At 36.1% G+C, this 16875-nt stretch overlaps 1 long non-coding RNA gene across 3 annotated transcripts; it reads left to right on the top strand.

The window, feature by feature from the left end:
- Window positions 1-13922: 13922 nt before the first annotated feature.
- On the top strand, window positions 13923-15765 carry LOC129896278 (uncharacterized). Of its 3 annotated transcripts, none has more exons than XR_008767934.1 (2): window positions 13923-14674; window positions 15303-15765. It is a non-coding gene; the product is annotated as an uncharacterized LOC129896278 (long non-coding RNA). The 3 variants fall into 3 exon arrangements; XR_008767933.1 differs by having other exon boundaries at window positions 13923-14689; XR_008767932.1 differs by having other exon boundaries at window positions 13923-14705.
- Window positions 15766-16875: the final 1110 nt, after the last annotated feature.

Genomic DNA, 16875 nt, shown 5'->3' with positions numbered 1-16875 from the left:
TGTGAATTCCAAAAATGACTCTGTGAAATGTTCTAAACGCATTATTGAGCTTGTACCCTAAAATACGAGTATTTATTTAGCGACACCTGATCGCTTTAGCGACACCTGCCCAACAGGGCTGGTCGCTTTAAAGAGAAGAGGTCTCTTTAGCGATGGCACCAGTCTAAGCTGGTGCAAAATAGACTTTGGCATGTCCAAGTCTCCGACTGAGTGCTTGAGATTCATTCGGAATCCCGTGAGCGCAAACAAACTATGCTACCCCATTAAATTTGACTTATCGAACTTAATGGCGCAGTCAAAATTTCTATTCGAGGTTGTCTCAATAAAAAGTGAATCCTATACCCAATCGCCATATTTAACCAAATTCTATAAAAAGGGCTTGGAATGAGACTAAAAGCCTCGAGAAACAAACGAAAGATCGTTCTAAACCAAACTCAATATTTCAAAGCTAACCGCACTGATCGAATTTCAATTCGAACACATTTTTTAAGAATGTTGACCAAGGTTAACCTTTGGCTAAATTTCATAGGCTAAAATGCCAAATGACCTCAAACTCGCACCGATTGCCTCGATATTCATGTATTCTATACTACTAGCCTAATTTGGTCATTCCAAAATTGATGAAACCTCCATTCTGAGGTTATCTTCTTAAAATTTTGATCGAAGTCAACCATTTGAACTCTAAAGGGCTCCAAAATAGGGAAATGGGCATAAAACCCAAACGAACGACCAGACAACTAAACTGTCAGTTCCAGTAAGTCATAAAAGACTTGGGGTCGCTACAGAAAAGCTCTAAATACTGAAAATATTAGAGAAATATGAAAATAATCTTAAGGGTCATTACAACTGGTCGAAAGTCAAGGCAAGTTTGGTTCGGAAGTAAAGTCCCGATTCTAGTTTCATATGTCGGGATCAACTTCCGAGTTGGGTGTAGGAATGGGACTTTGAATTAGTCATCAGAGTTCTTTTTTGTATGATTATTCAAGTCTTGAGTAACAAGACCCAAATTGTTAACACCTTTGTCAAACTGGGCAGAACTTTGTGTGTGTTGAAGTACACCATTTATAGGTTAATATTTGCCTAAAGTACTCCTAAATTCAGGAGATAATTCATTTGTACCATGTAGCATCTTCTGCTGTCCAATATTCTCATCTCGTAACACGTCAAATTGAGTATGTTCAACCACAATGTTGCTTCTATTAGATTCAATATGTGCAAAAAAAATGTGGTGCAAAATGTGATTGTTTGGGGACTTAAAACCACCATTTTTTATGCCAGACCAAAGTCTCTTTGTCACTAAATTTATTGCAATGGAGTTGCTTTGTTTAGCCACAACTACATTAGATGAACTGTAACACCTCAAAAGTGTAACAGTAGATTGGAAAATAAAAAATTGCAGAAAGTTGCTGGTATAGTGATTCATGAAACCATGTATGGACCTTAAATGGTTTTTGGGCCATGAAAATCAGTTGTGGTTGATGCCTTAAAATTTCAAAATGTTGGTTCAGTATTTACAGGTTGATCTTACGGTTCGTGGTTAGAAGAACGCATCGTAAATAGGCTCGTGGTCAAGAGTTCAGAAAGTTGGAAACTATATGTCAGGCCTCAGAACTCTTTTTACGAGCCAACAGTATAACTCGTAGATGAAACTACGTATCGTAGTTGGTCTCATGGATGGACTTTCAGAATTGGTGGGATTTTGGTACTTTGAGTTTCTACGATTAGCTTGTATGGTTCGTACATGAAAATACGGTCCGTAAATGACCCTCATACATTGAACTTTAGAGAATGTGTATTTCATTACTTGGACTCTACGGGAGAGATGTACGAGTTGTACTTTGAACTACGGGTCATAGATAGTTGGTCCTGGTTTGTTCTTTTGAGACTTGAACTTTCAGTAAATGAGATCTACAGTTGGACAGTACGGGCTGTAAAAGAATATATGAGTCGTACATTGTATTCATGTTTCAAGTTCTGAAACTTGGAAATTTTCAGTGGCTTTCTACAATCGGAATCTGTGGTCCGTATAAAGAAGTACGGTCCGTAGATGGCCCGTAAAGCGTGTTCGGTAGTTATTTCTTAGGGGTATTTTAGTCTTTATCCACTTTTTTAAAACTCATATACTATGTCATTTTGATTTGTTTTAAGTGGTATTTAGGAGTTTCTATCAACCTTATCCCTCATTCTCTCAACTTTCACCCCAAAATAAATTTCTTGTCTCTCAAGCTTCTCTCTCAAGGTAAGAACAAGATCTCAAGTTCAAGTCTTCTTCTCCAATTTCGATTAAGGCTTTGATCAAGGTATGTGGGAAATTCATCAATGGATTCTTCTCACCTATTGAATCCTAAAGAAAACATCAATTTCTCAAAATATGATCTTCCTAAATTCTAGGGTTTTCATGATTCTTTCATAGGTTCAATTGATTTTAACTTTACATGTCATGATTGATCTTGAAGGTGAGCCTTGGAGTAACTGGTAAAGTTGCTGCCAAGTGACCAGGATGTCACGGGTTCAAGCCTTGGAAACAGCCTCTGGCAGAAATGCAAGGTAAGGCTGCGTACAATAGACCCTTATGGTTAGGCCCTTTCCCGGACCCTGCGCATAACAGGAGTTTTAGTGCACCGGGCTGCCCTTTTATATCATGATTGATCTTATTCTGCATGATTTGATCATAATTCAATATTTTCAATGATTTTTACATGAACCATGCCATATGAGTATTTTGATAATGAAATCAAGCTTTGAGATTATGCATATATCATCAATTGAAGAGTTTATGAACTAAGGATGCTTTCAAATAAAGTATCAACATGTTTTTATAAAACAAGGTTGCTTCCAATTGAAGTATTCTCATTCTGAATTTTTTTTTATGATTTAGCCACTTCCGATTGAAGTGCGGTTTTACTATGAAAAGATTATCATGATTTAGATGCTTTTAATTAAGTGTCTCCTATGAATTGATTATGTTATGAAATCATGATATTTTAAAGGAGCTATTCGTATGATTTTGAGTCTTCAGGAATGATTTGTTGTTACTAGATTCTTACCATTTAAATATTATGAATATAAATTTGATATAATTATACAAGTCTTCCGTTGGGAGTTTACTTAGGACCGAGTTATACTAATGGCGATTACCCAGGTCCCTGAACTATATGCCCCTATAGGGTTGTCTCAATTGGACATTAGGTAGTGGATCCACCTAAACTTAAGATTATGTTCCTTACCTTGCCAAGTATGACACTTTTTTTGGCATGGGAGCAGTACACTGAACTTCATGTTATAAGTCTCATGGTTTATGTCGGCTAACGGTATCTCCTACAATAGTTATGATATTAAGAATATTGTATTGACCTTGTATTATGTTTTATGGACTCAGCTTATCAGATTATGTCATGCTTTATTTGGTCAATGCATTTATCATGTTTTTAGATTTATCATGTTAATATGTCTCGTTCATGCATGTTTTTCATACTCAGTACCTTTTATAGTACCGATCTCATACTTTTGCTTTATATTGTCTTATCATATAGGTTCTGACGCACATCCTTCGGGCTGTGGTTAATATTGGATCCTGTCAGCTTACACTATTGTTGGAAAGTCCCCATGTTCCGAGGACGATGCTATCTTTCCATTTCAAAACTTCTTTTCCAGTTTTAGATGTTAGAGTTAGCTAGGGACATGTCCTAGCAACTCACCTATGTTAGTAGAGGCTTTCAGACAAAAGAGTTAGATTCTGCATATGTGTCTTCAGTTATTGTCTTTTTGTTATATAAGACTCTTATCAGACTATTCATGGTTTTCTTCCGCTTTTTGATTTGCTTCAATTATGTGTGTATTCTTTATGCCACGTGATTTAGCTTAGGGTCTCTTGGAACTGTAGGTACCATATCACATCTAGAAAATAGTCTTGGACTGTGATATTAACCCAATACTCCATCTTTCACAATACCCAACCAAGTGGGCTCAATTGACTTGCCTTTGTTCTCCAAATATGTATTATTTCGTTCAACCTCATCTAACCTCTCTTCTTTATTAGAGTTAACGGTTGTAGCTTTATCAAAACTATTTGCAACAGCTCGATCAACAGTAGCATCCCTAACAGCCCCCAAATTATTTCGAGCATCTCTTTCTTAATCAGAATTATCTATCCAACGAACATCACCTTGAGGGACCAACTGTCCCTCCTCTTCTTTGTTGCTTTTGCGCTGCAATTTAGGCTTTAGCATTTATAATCTCTCTGACATCACCTTGATATTGCTCCACGTACGTACTTTTATCCACTGCATCATTCTGATTTTTAACACCAACCTTGTCGAGAAAAAAAACGACTGTTATTTTCACCATGCCCTTGTCGTTTACAACAAGTACAATATCTTGGCGATTATCATAAATGAACTTTTGATAATGTTCAATACCTTTTTAGAATCAAGTAGGTCTAGAATGACCTTAACTCTAGCATTACTTGGCCTGGTACGATCTTGAGTGGCTTTATATATAGCAATTGATTTCCTAGCGGTTGAAGCAATTGATAAAAGTGACTTTTTGGCAAAAACATTTGGCGGCACATCAGGAAAAAAAATCCATGCCAATGCTTTTGATGTTTCTTCCTTAAGATTGAACCATAAAGTCCACAGAAAAGTTCTAAATAGAAACTCTTGACCATTGAATTTGATATAGCCAGAATTTCTCGGCAAAACTTGACCAATGTCTTCATATAAATCAAATTTGATCAAGAGATGACGAAACTCAAGTTGTCTAATGTTACAATGACCTTTAATAGTGAGTTGATTCGGAATAGCCTTGTGAAACTCATGTAGATCTGATTTTTCATTAGAAAATTTGAGAATAACGGCTTGATGTACTCCTTCATCTATGCTGAATTCTTTAACTTCATCCATGGTAAATTCTATGGTCGGCTCTCCATAAATAAGTTTAATTGATTTCAACTCAGTTTTGGATATAGGCTTGGTAGAAGAATTGGTTTGAAGTTGTGCGACATATGTTAGTTTATAGGTTGAATCAATCATATTTTGGAGATGATGTGGTAGTGTTTTTTCCTCCAGCAGGAAGCATGGCTAAAACATCCGTGAGAGCTACCGAGAGATGAGAAGAGAGGCATAGGTTTAGGGTTTAGGTTTTTGATTTACCGTCTGCCATCTCCCAGGAAGGTTGTTGCTGAGGGGCGGAGCTACAGGGGTGCGAGGGGTGGCAACCGAACCCCCTTCCTCGGAAAATTGTAATATATATACTGCGAATTTTTTATTCATGTACAAATATTATTTTAGCATCCCCTTAACAAATGAAGATTGTGGATCAGTGGATAAAGTGCTTGTGATTGAGCCCGTGGTTGCGGGTTTGATTCTCGGCAATGACACATTTTTTAATTTTTTTGAACCCCCTTATCAAATATTCTGGTTCCACCATGTAATGTTGCTTATTAGCTTTGTGTATTATACCTTATTTGATACATTTTTTTTAAACTATGTATAACTAATGTTTGCATTATTTAAATACTTTACTATAAAAAAGGTCATATTGAAAAAGTTGATATTTGTCCTTTATCACTTTTTTAATATATTTATTTTTACTATCCAAATTTTGACACATATTTGTACTTAAACCATTCTCTCTCCTGTCCACCCTTGTTATCTTATGTGGCTCCATCGTAAATATATTTTGATTCCAATTAATAAAAATTTCTTTCCAATATAATTCTTCCACCAAATCCAACTAACCCAATAAATCCATTTCGTAATACCCTCAACTCCATTTTCCACAAATATCATTGATTCATACGAAAAATAATTTTTAGACCATTTGTTTTGACAATACATACCAGGGGTTTCATTGTTTTTCATAACGTTGCTAGAATTTTAGTCCAATTTGTTAAGCTCTTCCTCTCAATTCGGCATTCTGGATTGATGGTTTTTTTTCCATTTCTTGAAAGTAGAGCTTAATAGAGTATTGCAGGTCAATTTGAGTGCTATTTCTAACTATGTAGATCGTAAAGTTAGAAACTTGAGTTCAATTCTTCAGTCTTGGAAGCAAACTGTGATAATATCACTAGGGACGTACAAGATGTGGATATACATGCAGAGCTATACTGGTGCTTGCTTGGGCAGCAAAACCAAACATTGGTAGGAGAAGTTCTGACTGCGCAAAGGAGCTGTTGGATGACACATCCAGCAGCACGTCCTGGACATTTGCAAAATGGAAACAATCCAATAGAGACGAGCTATTAGAAGGCAAGGGAAGTAGACATTTTTGGATTGTGCAAGTTAAGGGCAAATATATGCCCGAAATTGGATGGTAAAGGTAAATATATCAAAAAAAATAAAAAAGTTAGATATAACTTTTTTTTCTATAAATACAAGGGCAAATATAATTTTTTTTCATTGCTAATACCATGAATTTTTATCCATTACTAATGCAATGATTTCTAATGCATGCATTAAGCATAATTAAAGACACAATTATCCCTCAAAATCTTTTTCACATCCTTTCCATTATACCTATGAGGATATTTTTTTGTAAACAAGTACCTTTTTTTAAAAAAAATTATGCAATGCATGTTATTTTTATACACCAAATCAAACATTATATAAGAAAATTTTCATCATAATTAATACAATGCAAACATTATTAATACACTGTATTTTGCATTTTTCTATACACTTTGCCAAACGATCCTGAACATTCATAGTACTAGTCATATACACCTCAATACTAAATAGAGTGCATCATATATATATATGCTAAAAAAATGTATCAAACAAGATAATAATAAAATATAAAACTAATGCATGAATTATTTTTTCTAATACACTTTACCAAACGATGCCTGAATGTTGATAGAGTCTGATGGATCACTTTTGACAAATTTAAAGAAAAAAAAAAGTATTGGGTAAATAACAACATGTCCATTGAGTTAAATTTGTTAAGCAAAACATAGCTCACTTGAAAAAACAAACCCTTAATTACTAAAAATGGCCATTCCACTTTTTTATTCTTCAAAAAAATGGCCGATGCGGACGTCGGCTTCTTCGTCCTCCCTGTTGCTTTTGCTTCTTCGTCCCTTCTGCTTATTCATCCTCCTTCTGCTTCTTCCTTCCTCCTTCTTCTTCCTCCTCCCTTCTTCTTCTTCGTCCTTTTTTGAAAAAAAAATAATCAACGTAGCGACCACAGTCTAGAGCAACGCAATTCCGTCGATCTCTGCTTCGCGCTATGACGAGTCTGCAACTCTCTTGCGGAAGAGTGCTTGTAGAGTTATAGTTAACTGATAAAGAGCAGAGAAATTGGTGGCATTGTGAGATCCCAGACTGTTGTAGATAGAGAGTGTGTGGCGAATCTCTCTCACACTTTCAATTACTTTCTTTAGTTTCTCCCCTCAGTTTCTTCAGTAATGGGAGATATACTTACGCTACTCAGTTCTTATCAAGGCGCATTCCGTTCCTATTCAACTCATGGATCGTCCGACACCTTACTGAAGAACACTATGGCGTATTTTTCTGAATTACTCCTTCTCCTTTTTCTATCTTTTCATTTGTTTTCTAATCAGTGTTCATCATCCTTCACATATTATGCTACCCAAATTTGTTACATGTTTTTTTTAAGTCAAAAATAAGTTATTCTATTTCTAGGCATTTTTCAAATATCAAATCTCGTGGGGATTCATTCTTTGGGCCGAATTTTGAATTATTTTAATTCTAGCCCTGATGAACTTTTGGTTTGTTGTTGTGTAGATAGACGGAATGTGTATGTTGTTGTGTTTACTGTGTAATTGGGCATTGTTACTTTGATGGTTTCCTTTGAACTTTTTCAACTCCTCATCTGGGGTGAGGATATATAAGATAGAGTAAATATTATCCATAATGTAGTAGAGGACTTTTTCTCTTTCAGTATTACAGTAATATAGAAGTTTCTAAACCTAGTTGTTGCAATGACAAAGGCTAATGGGACTAGAAATGCTCTTTGAAAGGATGCATATATCTGATTCTACTGGTTGTTTAGTTTAGTTATGATTTTAGCTGCATTATGCAATCACTTTTGAGCTTCAGCTACCCTTATCACCTTCTCAATTTCTTCGCCTTATCCCTTCTAATCTTCCCCTTCCACTTTGGCTCCTTACGATTAGCGCTGGGAATAGGAAAAAAAGTTGATTGGTCATTGTAATGGAGTCAGTTTCAAAAACTACTCCGACAGCTGAAGTATATTATAGTATAATAGATAGTTAGAAAGGTGCTACATTAAAGTTTAATTAGAATTATTGAGCCTGTTCATATTAATTTGATTCATGGAGTATCCTAACTTTACCAAGACTATAAGAAATGAGGAAGGCAAGGTGTTGGCGGAAGATTCTCTCATTAACCAAAGATGACAATCTTAATTCCATAAACTACTAAATGAAGAAGGGGACTGAAACATTGTGCTGGATGACATCATGATGAACAGGGGAAGAGCGACCAGACCATATGAGATTTCGGTGGAGTTTTGGAAGTGCATAGACAGGGAAGGTATAGAGTAATTGACTAGTTTGTTTGATGTCATTTTTAAGATGGTTAAAATGCCTGAAGAATGGAGGTAGAGTACAATGGTTCTGTCGTACAAGAACAAGGACGATATCCAAACAATTATAGTGGTATCAAGTTGAAGTTACCTCTGAATGAAATACAATAGCTTGAAGTTAATGTCTACTAGAAGGAGATCTTGTCCAATCTGCATAAGAATACCCAACAATATGTGCATGTCCCTTGTCTTTTTCCTGGAGAGCATTTCACATATCTTAAGATGCTAATTACTAGATTCAAATTCAAATGACTATCATAAGGTGATTGGACAAATTGGCTAACCGTACTAACAACAAATGAGATGTCTGGTCGTGTGATTGTAAGTTAGTGGAGTTTGCCAACTACCTAAATCTTTTAGAGGCTCTGAACAAGTTTAGTATTTGTCTCCATTGGAGTATTTACGAGTTTGCAAATCAAAGTACACAGGTCTTACAAAATATCTAAGGCTTATTTTCTCGATGAGATGACAATGACATTGTCAGACTATGCCATCTCAATGGCTAACAAGTATTTTAGTTGTGAAAATCTTTTTTCTGAAATTGAATCGAAAGATGCTGCTTAAGTTGGGCAAGACCTTTATGATCATCACCTGTAATAACAATATCATTAACACAAACAATTAGAAACATCCTTTTATAAAAACATAAACAATTAGAAAGATATGTTTCCATGGGATGAATGCTTAGAATACTAAATGATCAGCTTCTGTTCGGATAATTCCAAATTGTTGGACAAAAACTCAAAAACGACCAAACCATGCTTGAGGAGATTGCATGAGGCCATAAGGGATCAATGAAGTTCACAAACTAATCCATTCTCCCCTTGAGTAATGAACCTTGGTGGTTGCTCCATATAAACTTCTTCCGCAAGCTCTCTATGAAGGAATGTATTTTATATCTAAGTGAAAAGAAGCCAATAATCCAATGCTGTCATAGAGATAAGAAGACAGACATAAGCCATATTGGCAACTAGTGAAAAATTATCATCATAATCAATGCCATATACTGAAGGGGAGTCTTGACGTAACTAGTAAAGTTATTGCATGTGATTAGGAGGTCACGGTTTCGAGCCGTGGAAACAACCTCTTGCAGAAATGCAAGATAAGGATGAGTACAATAGACCCTTGTGATCCGGCCCTTCACCGGAACCTGAACCCCGCGCATAGAGGGAGCTTAGTACACATGGTTTTCCTTTTATAGTCAATGCCATATACTGAGTATACCCCTTGGAAAACTAGTCTTGCTTTGAGATGATAAATAGTTTTGTCGTGATCTACCTTGACTGTGAATACACATCGACAATCAGCTGTGACTTTTCCTTTCGGTAAAGGAACTATACAAATACTATGATCATGCAAGACAATCATCTCTTCAAACATAGGTTGATGCCAACCTGGATAAGCCAGTTCTTCTGTCACTGTCTTTGGGAGTTTTAACTGTGGGTAAGCTAGTAACAAAGGCTTGATATGAAGTTGATAAACAATGATTAATATAAAAGGTATAAGTGGGAGTTTGATTGGCAGTAGTTCTACTACCTTTTCGAGGTGCAATGATAGATTTGCATCATTTGGTAAGGGCTCGACTTCTCAACCAAAGCAGGAGACATTGCTAGAGTAGATGATGACTCACCATGTGGGTTGTGTACCTATATTAGGATCAGAAGCATCATTTTTTTTCAAAATAAAAATTAAAGCGAGGTCGTCAAAAAGAAACCTTGAATGGTGAAGGTGGAGCCGGAGGCTGAAAAGTTGGAAATGAAAAAACTGTGGATATGACTTTCTGATTTAATGGATTGGGAGAGAAATGCAAAGAAGTCTCGAAAATGTAATATCTGCGGAGATCAAGTTCTTATTTGTAGAGTGATAAAAATATTTGTAACCTTCTTGTAGAGGAGAATACCCTAAGAAGACACATTTGATAGCCTTTTGTTAAAGTTTGTCTTTCCGGGGTGTAAGATCATGAACAGAACAAATACAACAAAACACATGTGGACAAAGTGAATACAGAGTCTAGTTCGGGTAGAGGACCGAGTGTGGACTCATGTACTGCAAAAAAGAAGACTGCATCTGATTGATTAAATAATAAATAGTAATAATGGCATCACCCTAAAAGCGTAAGGGAACTTAATTGTGGACATGACCCACATTCTAACAAACTAGATCAACTTGGGATCATCTTCTGCAATTATAAGACGCTTGGATATCCCATTGACTATGAAGCAAATCAACATAAGTGAAAGTGACAAATGGTTTTGTTGTGGATAACTGGTATAATCCGTGTGGCTCATGTATTTTTCAATCATCTATACTATACTCCAAGTTGAAGTATGTGATCATCTCATCTAAAAGGTTAAGCTGTTAGAGAGAACACACTTTTACGTGCCCCCTCACATGTAGACCAGATTATTTTGTTTGTCATGGCCAAGCACGTGAAAATTCTGTTTTGATTATGGGTGTCGATGAGATTCGATTCTAGGATCTCTTCCTGCTCTGATACCATGTTGAAGTGTGTGACCGTCTCATCTAAAAAGTTAAGCTGTTAGAGAGAATTCACTTTTGTTTACTTAGTTTATATTCTCAACAATCCGGTCGTACACAAAAACATAATCAGAGAAGAAGGTTACAGAACAGTTGAGGTTTTCTGTTTAATTTACTAATGACAATAAGATTACACAGAAATTCAGGTGAAAAAAGAATTTAAGTTAAAGGTAATGAAAGTAGAGGGTGAGCTGCACCTATTCCTTTGAGAACAATCATTGATCCATTAGCTAAGGTAACAGTAGAAAAGGAGATAGAGAATCAAGGGTAGAAAAAAGGTTTTTGTTACCAGAAATATGATCAGAGCACCAGACTCAAGAATCCATAGTCCAAGAGATAAAGACCGTGTGACAGAGGCAAAGGAGTTACTAGGCTACATTGTGCTAGCTGTAGATAAGGTTGATGGTTGTTGTTTGACCTCTGGTACTGAAAAACACCAAAAGAAATTCTGTTCTCTTCCTTCACGTGCTGGGTTCAAGATATTTGATTTTTGCCGAGTCATGATGCCAGGACAAGCTTGTTGAATCCTAGGGAATGTTGAGAAACATCCTTGAGGACATTGACTTTCAGGCTTAGGCTAAACAACTTCAGTTTCTACACCATCTATGCTAATAATATTATGCAGATTAGGCAGCTGTCTGTGGATTTTCCTTTGGTTCCTCTGAACAGCCTAGGGCCTAGTATCTGAACTAAAGCCAATTTATTGCCTATTTTATCCTGGCACATAATGCTTTAGATTAACAGTTCAGAGCAGCTATAATCTGCAAAAGTTTGAAGAGATTAGATAACATAATTATCACTGTAAAAGATGAAGTATCTTATGAACCTTGAAGCACCAATCATAAATGATAATAGTGTAGGTCAGTGTGACCTCAAAGATATTAAATATGATCTTGACAGAGAATGATTGTCCAGATCAGAAACAGACTATGAAGGTTGCAGTTCCTAATCCTTGGCAGCTTTTTTGATGTGTTAGACTTTTATGATTTAACTCTTTCCATCACCTCTGCCGAACACCAGAAACTTCTTGATAAAAGACCGACTCTACATGTTCTTTCAATTCAGAGAATGATACAGTTACCCACACAAGGGATTTCTCATGAGCTTTCTGATAAATGTTTGAAGACCATGGTTTTAGCTCTAAACTCCAGCTAAGTTTGTTTGACAAGCAGTATATGTTGTGCATGGCTAGGCTAATGTGCTAACCTTGAAGCCCAGTTTTGCAATTGACGAATTAATTTGTTTTACATTTTTTCCCGAGATAGGATTGTTAGCAAATATCTCGTTGTTACAAATCCATTTTCAAGCACAGTTTTCTTGCATGGTTACGGAGACTTCTAGTCATGATGTGTAAAATTTTCTTGAATGAGCTCACTTTGCAGTAGGGGCTTGCCTATTGACAAAGCTTTAATAGCTTGTTGTTCTTGTTTGACCCCATAAAAGGGGCTAACTTCTGAAGCCATGCTTTACCTAGCAAGACATCAAATGGAAATTGATTTTGGTCACTTTTAGTAACAAGACGTCTTATTTTTGGGAATAAGGTAAGTAGGAATAAGCCACCTTTTGTGCTTGGGTGTTCTTAAAATTGAGGAATTGTAGACCAAATCAGGATGAGGCAAATTCTTCGTCCTCTGAAGGACAACAAGGAGATGTCAATTATAATTGCTGCAAGTTCCTGTTTGTTTAAAGAGACAGTCTTCTGATAGCCTAACCCCGTCTAACTTGGATTTTGGATCACTGCCAATCAAGAAACTACATAGGCGTTCTTGCAGCGGATGCTGCTGCAGCTGCCTCATTTTGTAAGGGGCTCTTTAGTTTATAATTATTTGGGTCCCCAGATCATATTTTTCAAAAATGATGTTACTGACATGAAATCTTTTTATGCCTTTTGAATAGCTCTCAGAATGTTCTTTATTTAGTTTCAAATAGCTGGGTTCTCTAAATCAAGTATGTATCTAGAAGACTATGCCACTGAGGTTCTATGGATTTCATTCTACAGCATTGTGGGAATATGGTTATTAGGAAACCAGATAACTAAAGTTTATCATAATTTTGCCAGCCTTGGTACCTCACACTCTCTAAGTTAGATCCTTTGTCTTTGGTGCTGGAATGTCTGAAGCATTTCTGCATGCTGTTAAGTGAGAGCCAACTCAAGCACTCAAATGATTTCTTTCTTGTATTTTTGTTCCTTTGATAAGGAATTTCTTGCTTGTGTGCTTAAGTATTTACCTAGTTATAAATGACAGTTTTACAAGTTCAACTGGTGCAATTGAGTTGATTTTGGAAATTCTGTAAGTATCTTCATGATATATTTTCAAGTGTTTGGATTTGTTTATTGCCTGAGTTTTGATGTACCTTTCTTTCTTCTAACAAGAAAAAGAAAATCTTGATCAGAATTAAGGTCACCTCCTCTAATGCGAAAAATAAAATTGGTCATATTACTCCATGGAGTGATATTCTTGAACATTCTGTATATCATGCATAGGTTATTGGTTCTCATATTTCATCTATCAGCAGTATTTCCCTAGTACAAGCTTTCATTTTAAGAAATAGTGTCAAAAGCACTGCCAGTATGTTGTGGAAATAGCTACATGGAGCATGCTTTTCACAAGTAGAGGAACGTGTGAGTGGTGAAGCCGACTCTAATTGCTTCTCCAGATCTAGTTTCATTTTATAACGCATTGCATTTGAGAATCTAGCTTAACAGTGCAGATAATACTATTGCAGCCTCTAGTTCCTTGATTGATAGAAAGATATGTCATTTAGAATCATTTACTCCAGACTATTCATCAGGAGCTATTTCCAGGTATATGCTTGCAAAACTTACTGTGCTTTGGTGGTATAAAGTGTCGAATTTTTGTTGGTGCCATGTAATGTAGAAGTTTTAAGGATTGGAGAAGTCAAATATGCCTTGGTTGCAGACCATGATTATTTTATGGATTTTTCTCACGATTCACCCTCATTTTCCTTTGATGGATGCCTGCCTTCTGGTTGGACGATTCTGCTTCTTTCTGAAATGATCACTCTAATCTCAGAAAAGATATATCTGGATCGGGATAACTTCTTGAAAATTTTCTACATTCACTTCTCTGTGGGAATAACCCGCTTCACTGTAGAAGCCTTTATTATGTCAGTAGAGGCTTTAAGCTTCATGCCAACACTTTGCCATCTTCATGCTACCACCTTGCCATGTCCCTCAGCCTTGGCCTCAGCTTGTCCATGCCAGCCTGCATGCCAGCTGATGCCTTGCCCTTTGCCTGCACGCATGCCCGCCTGGTGCCATGCGCCTGCTTGTGCCATATGCATGTGACTGTTGAACTGGATTGATGCTATATGCATAGCAGTCTTGCCTCTGCAACATAGATTTCCTCTTTTTCTTCTCCTTGTATGAGTTCTTGAAGTCTCTGATAGTGTTGTCTTTCTGGATCTTCAGCTATTGTCGTGAGAAGACCTTTATTAACAAAATTATACGTTTCAGGGAGCATGCTGACTGAAGAAATAAAGTCACTTTAGTGAGATCAATTACCCCCACCATCAATGCGCAGACTTATGGATGCTCTATCTTGAGGTTCGCTTTGACATGGTACCTCTGTGTGCTGGTAAAAGCTTAAGTTTAGCCAAAACATGATTAGCATTTACTCTGTCAATATTGAGATGGCATTCAACTTGTTAAAGCATATTATTCATTGTTTAATTGCAATTCAAAGTCAAAATTTACTGGATATGGGGAATTCCTCTTTTCCAATATTCTATTTGCCGGTTGATGTTCCTTCTATCTTTAGCTTTAGATTTGCTTAAGCAACGAGCAGGTTTGTGAATCCTTTGGTTTGAGGGAAAATTGAAGCAATACTGAAATCCATGGTATTGTTATTCAGATCAATTATGAGGCCCTTCTCCAAGCCAGAAAGATGTAAATTTTCAGGTCCAATTTAATCATGATTGACAGTACACTATTAATGACAACCCATTTAAAAGATATTTACGAAGATTAGCTTTTAACTCTTTGGATTACTTTCAGCTTAATTCACATCTCCTAAAGTAGGTTGATGTTTGAGTCTGGTGTGCTTTTTACATTGATTGCAATATCATTATCGAGTTATACAAAGTAATTTGTATTGCATAGTCATGCTTCACTGACAGGCACTTTGTTTTTAACATTTTTATTTTATCAAAATTCAGTTTTAATCTTTGTGCAGGTATAAGTATCTTATACAATCTACTTTTGATTTCCCCTTGCTCTTGCACGTGACATGTAGAAACCATTCCCACCTAAATGATGTAAGGGGCAAAGAGGTATCAACTTTCTGGTGCTTCTGCTTTCGTATAGTTCTTCTTGAACATTTGTTCAGTTGGAAAATTAACAAAGTGGTACGAAGAATGCTGCATTGCTACCTGATGGTTTTGTTGCATTACCTAAAATACTTTGCTTCGGTTTCTCTTCCTATGTATTTTTGAGATCAAGCTGAGCTTCATGCAGCATTATTAAGGTGGAATCTAAGACTTAATTATTCTACAGTGACAGAATAAGTTGTGTTCAAAATCTGTTCAGAGGCTTTACTATTTATTTATTTATTACATAAAAAAGTTTTGTTCAGTATCATAGGATGCTGCATATGTACGTTTAAGGTCATCCTGTATAGATTTTCATTGTCCTCATTATGTCAATTATCTTTTATCATTGTGTGGACTGCCCTCCAGATACTTTATTTGGTTCCACTTGTAGATAAAATCGCGCTCCCACTTTATGCAACTATACAGACTGATCCTCATATAACAGTGAAACATGGTCAAATAGAACTGAAGTATGATGGAATTCAAGTCATGGGAAACAAGTGATCATAGGGACTCCCATGGGTGTATGTCTAATGTCCCTACAACTTTTTTTCAAACAACTCTATGAGTGACCTGCAGTGGCAACGGTTTATGATTATATGCTTTGAAAGCTTGAGCAGATAAAGTAGCCAAAGTGGGGGAAGTGAAGCTTGTGATGATTAAGTAGACTTTGCGCTTAGTCCAGTATCCAAAGAATAGGAAAAAGTGAACCTTGCTTAAATTTCTAAACATCAATGATTATTAGTTTGAAGTATTGGTGGTTAGGCTGTACTTAATGGAATTCATGCAACCTTGCTTGAAATTGCAGATATTAGATGAAGACATTTTGTGTCTTTTGATTTCTAAAAGCAAAATAACTAACCATGGAGAAACAAATAATTTTGTAGTTTTGTAGTCCTAGTCAATAATAAGAGACCACTCGATCCCCATAGAGATATTCTGATGGTGTATTTAATCTTCCAGAAAATACTTGTGAGATATTGTGCTAAGAGCTAATGGTGTTTTTTGACTTTTGACCCAAGTTGAACTCTGGTGCGTTTTTATTGGCTAAAATCATATTCAATGTATACATAATTTTTCCACACGGTGTTAATATTGATGTGTTGATTCTTAAGGTTATATAATTGTTTTTTTATTGCATGGTACACTTTCATCTAGGGGATGGAAATTAAACCTTCAGATGCAAACAGTGAGTGGATTGCCAGTGAACACTTTTTGTTCTACACTAACTATAACTACTAATTCTAGGTGTTGTGATTAGATCAATTATATTCTCCACATCTATGAAAATGCTACTCTAGCATTCTAGTGATTTTGCATACTGTTTAGACTTAATCATCCATCGTCAAATTCATCTGTTTAATAGAAGAATAAAAAGAGTAAATTGAATTATAATCACCTCCCAAAGATGATATCTGTCACGCATGCAATGATTAT

Source organism: Solanum dulcamara, chromosome 7, assembly GCF_947179165.1.
Source record: "Solanum dulcamara chromosome 7, daSolDulc1.2, whole genome shotgun sequence".
NCBI classification, from domain to species: Eukaryota; Viridiplantae; Streptophyta; class Magnoliopsida; order Solanales; family Solanaceae; genus Solanum; species Solanum dulcamara.
The sequence above is the reverse complement of the archived record's forward strand: the minus strand, read 5'-3'. Positions and strand labels throughout refer to the sequence as shown.